Genomic DNA, 8381 nt, shown 5'->3' on the forward strand with positions numbered 1-8381 from the left:
GCATATCTTTCTTTAGGTCGGGAAAGTTTTCTTCTATAATTTTGTTGAACATATTTTCTGTGCTTTTGAGTTGGACTTCTCCTTCTTCTATCCTTATTATTCTTAGGTTTGATCTTTTCATGGTGTCCCATATTTCCTGGATATTTTGGGTTAAGCTTTTGTTAGATTTAATGTTTCCTTTGACCTATGAGTTTATTTCCTCTATTGTATCTTCAGTGTTTGAGATTTTCTCTTCCATCTCTTGTATTCTGCTGTTTATGCTTGCATTTGTGGTTTCTTATTATGTTTTCCCATATTTTCAGTTTCCAGAACTTCCTCGGTTTGTGTGTTCTTTATTATTTCTATCTCAGTTTTTAAGTCTCGACTCATTTCTTTCATCTGTTTGATTGCTTTTACTTTGTTTTCTTTAAGGGATTTTTTTTTACTTTTTCCATTTTTTTGTTTGTCTTTTCCTCCATTTCTTTGAGAGAATTTTTTATTTCCTCTTTAAGGGCCTCAAACATTCTCCTGAAGTTATTTTTTAAGTCATTTTCTTCTGCATCATCTATATTTTGCTATTCAAGTCTCACTGTTCAGGACTATTCATTTTTGTTGGTGTTGTTGTTCTTTGTGGCGTTGAGTAGGTTCTTACTTTGTCTACCCACCCTTTCCTCTGATTGATGTAGTTGGGGCTGTGTCTCTGGTGATCAATATTTTAGGTGCCACTGGATCCAAGGTTCAGATGGTTGCTCCTCGTTGTGCAGTTGAAGCCACAGTTCCAGTCACGCCAGAGGTCACTCAACACTCCCAGAGGTCACTCAGTGTTCCCTGGGGTTGCTTTGCAATCCTGTTGGTTGCTATGCAATCCCGGTGGTTGTTCTTACCTGCTCCCACAGATGTCCCTGCCCTGCAGAGGTCTCTGACTTGGGCCTGTTCCCTTGGCAGTTGCTCCCTCATACCTGCTCCTGCTGAAGTTGCTGACTCAGGCCACTCCAGAGTCTTAATCCCCATATCTCACCTCTTATAAAAAACTGTGAACTAAAGTCTGAGAAAGGGGCTGTACTTACCTAGGCTGACTGACTATCAGAGGTTTAACGATTGGCACGCTGAAGGTCCAGATCCTCTCACAAGTTATGTTGGGGGTATCTGCAGCCCTTTTAATTGCCTATTGTCAACCTTTGTATGTGACCCACTGTAACTATTAGGTAAATTCTTTGGGATGTCTAAATAGACAGACCCCTTAGCTCCCACTCCACAAAAGCTAAGAATGCCACCAGACAGCACCTGAGACCTAGGGCAGAGATTCCCTTGCCTTGCTGTAGCCCATAGACTTTTTGTGCCTGCCAGTGTATTCAAAAAATGTGCTGACTTACCACTTTGAATGACCTTCAGCATTCCAATTTGAAATAACATTGAAGTTCTGAACAAACTGTTCAAGACCAGCATCAGAACTTACTAGAAATGCCATTCTGCATTCCCAGCCTGAGACTTCCTGAGTCAGAAAGTCTGAGGGTGGGTCGAGACTGAGCCCATGTACATGTATGGATGTGCATTCAGTGGACGTATGCTGATATCTGCAGGTTCTTGTGTTCTGGAGCCAATAATTGGACCAGTGGTTTATGATAGAAAAAGAAATTAGAGAAAATTTATTCAGGAACAGAAAGACCCTGCTGAGACTGGATGGACTAGAGAGCTGGGGCAGACCTGAGACTATAAATGGCACAGGCCACAAGAGTGCTGAACCTTTGATGCCACTTACATAGCACCCATGTGACCATGGGTTTCCTCAAACATGCCCCATAACTCCCATAGCTCCAGTCTTTCTGCCATCTGGCTTGTTTCATATGTTAATCTCCATGTCTGTCTGTCTGTCTCTCTCTCTGTATCTTACCTTTCCACCACAATCCCCTTGATTGGCTCTGATCAACTCTAACTTGAGAATTAATTAGCCGTAGATAGTGGCCTCTTGCTGTAAGGCAAGCCCACCAGAGATCACCATACAGATGCTCTTAAAGCTGAAAACAAAGCCCCCATAGCCAGAGTCACTCTTTGTAAGTGGAGGGGAGAGGAAAACCGAGCAGAAGAAACTACCTCTTCTCCCACAAACTTGGACAGTGGAACTATTTTCCCCTCCCCAGACATAGCCTTGCTGTGCTGGGCATACAGAGGTTGTTTTAATTAGGGTTTCTATTGCTGAGAAGAGATATCATGATTACGGAGACTCTAATAAAGGAAAACATTTAATTGGAGCTGGTTTACAGTTCAGAGGTTTAGTTCATTGTTGGAAAGCATGGTGGGGTACAGGTAGATACATGCTGGAGAGGTAGCGGAGAATTCTGCATCTGGATATGTAGGCAGCAGGAAGAGAGGGTGAGCCACTGGTCCTGGCTTGAGATTCTGAAATCTCAAAACCCACCTCCACTGACATACTTCCTCCAAGATCACATCTACTCCAACAAGGCCACACCTCTTAATTGTGCCACTCCCTATCAGCCTATGGGCACCATTTTATTCAAACCATCACAGAATGGGGAAGTCCACTTCTGGCTGGACTAAGAGAACAGGCTGAGGTTGAAGTTTTATTTCTGGCTGGACTAAGAGAACAGGCTGAGGTTGGGGTTTCATTTCTAGCTGGACTAAGAGAACAGGCTGAGTTTGGGGTTTCTCTGGCCATGGCCAAACCAAGAAGATTTGGGTCCCCAACAGGAGGGCACAGGTCTTAAGCAAGGGAGGTGGGCCTTGCACTAGAGAAAAACACTGGTCAATATAGGGCAACTAGTCACAGTGGCTGGGGTGTCCAGCCCCTGTGTTTCAGTCCGCCTGAACTGTCTGGGGGTTCAGAGATTCTTCACTAGCCCACCTGACTCCAAAGGAAGTCAATTGATTTCACAGAAGGTCTGGAGTTTTCTGGGTGAGAAATGGATGCCATATGCATCCTTGTCTATAAAACCCTCCCTGGGTCGAGCTATGGCCACCAGCACCTCTGTCACCCCACCCCCGGAGGTTCCACAGGCAGTTGTGGGCTGCCTTGTGGGCAGAGGTGGTACTAGCCCAACAGTCTTGAGACTGTTCACTCCTCCTCCCATTTTAGATCCGTTTCTTCAACCACCAGAACTGACAGAAGCCCAGAGAGACACACAGAGAGACAAAGAGTAACGACAACCAGAAGTGCTCACCACACAGACATAAACCAGGTCTAGTGACATCTCATGTGGATCCTGGACACTGGAATTCGGGCCATGTCCTGTCTTTCTTAAGTGTCCTTTTCAGAAGGGGCTATAAACAGACTTACCCCAGATGCTACAGATTCAGGTGACTTTCTATAATTTCCCGTTTTAGAGGGTAGGTGTTGGGAGCCTCTGGAGCAGCAGGGCTAGAGGCAGGGGAAGTTTGTGGGGCTCTGGAACATCACAGAGTGCACATCTCTAGGATCTGTCTTTTTTTCTGTGCTACCTTCCCAGAGGGGATCCAAGGTCCCCAGTGCCTGGCAACATCTCAGTTTTGGGGGATCTCAATGGCACCTCCAGAATGCTGCAAAGTGAGCCCACTAGAGACCACCATGTGGACACTCTTAAAGTTGAAAAGAAAGTCTTTATTGCTGGTCTGCAGCTGCGTGGGAAACTTGCCCATATCAGGCAGCCTTGAGACTTAACAGCTCTTTGTCTTTTATGCACTAAACCGACATCTTGGTTGCCACACTTCAGTTAGCAAGAAGCAGAACCAGAGAAGCCCAAAAGCAAGGCTAGTATATTTAGGGACTTCCTGGAACTATGGAATAGTTTGTTTTAGGATTGGGTCTTTAGTCCCATTTTGGGGGTTGTTGGGGCCTAAGTGCTGGGTGTTAAGGTCAGAATGGTGCTTCTAACATGGTATCAGTTGTGCTAAGGTCTGGGAACCTGTTATACGCTGTCTTCTTCTCTGTAAAATGGAAGCAATTATCCAACCTTGTTAAGCTGAGATAAGGTTTGTGATGATTAAAATTGTCAAATTGACAGGATCTAAAATCACTTAGGAAAGAAGACTCTGGGTATGCCTGAAGAATTGTCACATTAAATTGGCTGAGTGTAAAGACCTGCCTCGACTGGGGGAGGCATGTTCTGCTGGCTGGGGTCCTGAAATGAATTAGAAGGAGAAAGTGAGCTGAGCACCGCATTCATCTTTCTTGGCTTCCTGACTGCAGTTGCAGCGTAAACAACGCCCTCATGTCCCTGCGGCCATGCCTTTCCCACCATGACGCACTCTTAAGTTAGGAGCCACAAGAAACCCTTTGTCCCCTTAAGCGGACTTCTTGTCAAGTGCGTTGACACAGCAATGGGCCAGGCAACCAATGCAAGGACTAAGCAAAGAGATGTGAGGGATTCGTAGGAAATGCTCTGAAGAGGAACGAAGGGGAACAAAAGTTTCTTCCTTTCCATGTACTGGAGAGTGTGTTCTACTATGACCCCCTTTTCTGGGCATAACATGTTTACAACATTACCATCTCGGAGTCTAGACGACCTTGGCCCAGCAGCCATGGTAACTAATGAGCAGAACAGCACAGTGATAGCCAGGTCTATGATGATGGTGATAGAGCAGTTGACACTCTACAGTAGAGGGAAGAGGGGAAACCACAGGACCTCACCTAAGAGTTTAGCCATTTCTCTCTCTTTTCTTCCCTCAGCTTCGAGACTACTTGAGAGATGCTAGCCTATGTAAGATGTGTAAGGTTAATTATAAATGGGACTCCATGATGCAGCTTCCACAAGGTCCTCTGTGATGGGGTAGTGTTTTGTGGTGATTTAGTGTTTGAAGGGTCTATAAGTAACCTTTCTCTCAGGTTCTGTGTTAGAAGCCTGGTAAACTCACTGGTTTGCCATGCTAGACCTTGATGGAATCATACTTTGGTCCCTCATTGGTGCCTTATCTGCACAAATAGACCTTTGTTTTTGGTGTCTTGCAAGAAAGAGTTAGTGCAAAAGTGTAGAACATCATTTTCTTTTTGGTGCTTTTTGGTCTGTGTGTTTCCATTTGTGTGTGACCGTACATGCAGAGGTCAGAGAAGAGCACCTGTGATCACCTCATTCCTTGATGTAGTGTATTTCCTTGATCTTTAAGCTCCTTTGTTTTGGCAATTCTGGCAGCCCCCAAGCCCTGATGATCTTTTTCCTTTGGTGTTGGCATCACAGGAACATCATCTACAAGGATCCTAGGCCTACGTCACATGGCAGGAATCATACTTCCAAGAAGCCTCAGGAAGGGGGCCCAATGCTGCAACACCATGCAAGCAGGTTCAGAGCAACCTTGGCTGGGACCCACTGACATTTAGGGAACATTAACCACTGCTATCTGTCCATGGGCCACATCACCAACATGTCTTCATGTTTATGGATACAAAATACTCTGAGAACCTATGTAAGTGAGGACACAGAGCATGGACCAAGTGGCCTTGGTACAGGGAGATTTTCAGCTGAACCCTGGAAGCAGGCAGTAGATGTACGGTTGTAATTACAGAGAATGGGACTCTTTATTTACACTTTACTTTGCTCATATCTTTAATGAGTTTCCACTAATGGCACATGCGAATTGAAAAGGCTTTAACTGCTTTCTACACCTTGCCATTCTTATGAGCCAATTACAAGGCTCCTCTCATTGCTGATTGCTGCAAACCCCAGGCTCTTTATGTGGAGCAGGTGTCTTGCCAATAATAATGATCTTCTAATTTCCCACAGACAAGTAGGAGGGGGAGGTTTAAAAGACAATGAAAGGACAAGCCTGCATCCTGCTAGGAGCACCAGCTGCTGTGTGGTAGCCTGTCATCCGGATGCTCTACCTTCTCCCGGGCAAACGCTTCTTGTTCTCTTTTAGCCTCCCACCACTATTTTTCAGAAACTGTGAAAGCAAATGAAAATTGTGAGGCCCAGAGAGATGGCTCAACAGCTAAAAGCACTTGCAATGCAAGGATAAGGACCGAAGTTTGGGTCCCCAAACTCATGCAATACGCCAGAAAAATTAAAGTGCCACAAACAGCCAAGGCTTTAAACATGTGTCTGACGTGCAATCAACAAACATCTGTGGATTAAGTGATCCACACCTGTGTGCTGGTTTGAGCAAGATGGCCTCCACAGTCTCAAGCATTTGAGAACTTGGTCCCTAGCTGGTGACGTTGTTTGGGGAGGCTTAGGGGGTGTGCTCTTACCAGAAGATGCATGTCATGGGAGTAGACTTTGAGGTTTCAAATACCATGCACCATTTCCACTGCACTCTTCCTGCTCTGTTTGCAGTTGGAGATGTTGGCTCTCAGTTGCTGCTGAGAAGCCATGTTCTTCCTGTTGCCCCACTGATGGTAATGAACTCTTATTCCTCTGGAACTGAACTGTAAGCCCCAAATAAACGCCTCTTCTTTCTTCTTCATTTTTAATGTTTAGTAGTTAACTTTGTTAAATCATTTGTGAACTGAGACTAATGCATTAACATTAGAGGAAACCACTTCCCATTGTCTCATCATCTTGGATAGGTTATGCCAAGTGCCAGAACATTCCTATTTACTTGTCATAGCAGTATTGGGTGAGGGCGGGGCAGATGCAGATCCTTCCACTTCAGGAAAAGTCCTGTTCATGGCTCAACACACCTGACTTAAATGGAGCCCCAAAATTCCAGAGGACATTCTCCCCATTTCCTCATTACCCTTTTCTCATGGGGTCTGGCCTGACTTTTCCACCCATCAAATCTGACATGCTCTAAACCCAAACATTTCTATTCAACTGAGTAAGGTAGGGTAGACATGGAAGACATCTCACCTCAGTTTACACCTTTGGGACTAAACAGCATTGAACAGGGTAGGCGAATTACAGTCTAAAGCAAATGGAGATTTTCAAGGAAGCTTTGACAGAAACATTAATGACATCTGAATTCAAATCCATAAAAAGCGCTATTGGGAGATAATGAGGTCTTAGCCAGTATTTGACAATGCCCTTAAGAAAGGACTGGGGAATGACCCAGTAGGAACTCTGGCCTCAACAGAAGCTTTGGCTGGCAAAGTCTGGGCCTGCTGAGCCAGATGGCATGAAGGCTGCACAGGTGGCATCTGCAGCTCCATCACAGAGTATTCTCCAGCATGTTATAGTTGTCCTTAAAGCTCTTCAGTCTGAGGAAGTGCTTAGGACGTTTGCTCTTCTGATTAGAGGGGAGGTATGTGACCTGAATGGTTGTTGGCGACATTTCAGGTGACTGAGTTAGGTCTTTGGCTGCTGGTTGATGTTGTCTCTGAGAGCTCTCAATTCGTCTTTGACCACAGTGGCCAGCTCACTCAAGGCCTCCTGATACCTCAAATGTTCACTCTGGCCAAAGACCCCTGTCCCATAACGAATGGGCTGTCTTGATGGAGGAGAGTCACCTGTCTATGTGTTATTTTCATTGGTTAATAAAGAAACTGCCTTGGCCCTTTAATAGGACAGAAAATTAGGTAGGCGGAGTAGACAGAACAGAATTCTGGGAAAAAGAAGGCAGACGCTTCACGCAGTCGCCATAGTCAGTCGCCATGCCTCTCCTCTCTGAGTCGGACACAGGTTAAGATCTCTCCTGGTAAGCGACCACTTCATGGTGCTATACAGATAACTAAATATGGGTTAAAGCAAGGTATGAGAGTTAGCCAATAAGAGGCTGAAACTAATGGGCCAGGCAGTGTTTAAATGAATACAGTTTCCATGTAATTATTTCGGGTGTAAAGCTAGCCGGGTGGCGGGACGCAGCCCCCGCCACTCCTATCACTACACTGTCTTATATAAGGGCCTTGCTTACACCCTTCAAAAGAGCTAGTGTTTCGCAGATCTAGCAAGTAGGAGTGGAAATTCTCACCCAGTAAAGAACAGGGGTGCTGGCCTTCAGCATGAAATGGGATCTCAGAGGCATGGGTGGCACCAAGAGCTTCATCCTGTACAGACAGTTGTAGCAATTTTGATTTCCCTGGGATTCCAGCTGCCGTAGTCTTGTATCATCATCCGCAAGGAGCTGGGGTTCATACTTGATATCCCGAACCCTGGATAGTCAAACATGGATCTCCTCTTTTTAAGTCCTTGGAAGCTTGACTCCCACAGGGATGTGAGGTTCTCTTCTAGGTTTCATTGTAAAGTGCATTATTTGTCTCTTCACAAAAATAAACAGCAGTACAAAAATCAGGCTCCCGTAGGCCATCACAAGCACAACATTCACTGCAGACAGCCAGTTACTGCTAGGATAGTCCTGTCTCTCTCCACAAAGACCTGCTAGGATATTCCTGTCTCTCTCCACAAAGACCTGCTAGGATATTCCCATCTCTCTCTGTGAAGACCTGCTAGGATATTCCCGTCTCTCTCCACAAAGACCTGCTATGATACTCCTGTCTCTCTCCACAAAGACCTGCTAGGATATTCCCCCTGTGCTTGTGC

At 45.4% G+C, this 8381-nt stretch overlaps 1 pseudogene; it reads right to left on the bottom strand.

Moving 5' to 3' along the window:
• Positions 1–7053: 7053 nt before the first annotated feature.
• Positions 7054–8181, bottom strand: LOC119828034 (annotated as a pseudogene).
• Between the last annotated feature and the right edge of the window lie 200 nt (positions 8182–8381).

The sequence above is a fragment of the Arvicola amphibius genome, chromosome 12, assembly GCF_903992535.2.
Source record: "Arvicola amphibius chromosome 12, mArvAmp1.2, whole genome shotgun sequence".
In the NCBI taxonomy this organism is placed as follows: Eukaryota; Metazoa; Chordata; class Mammalia; order Rodentia; family Cricetidae; genus Arvicola; species Arvicola amphibius.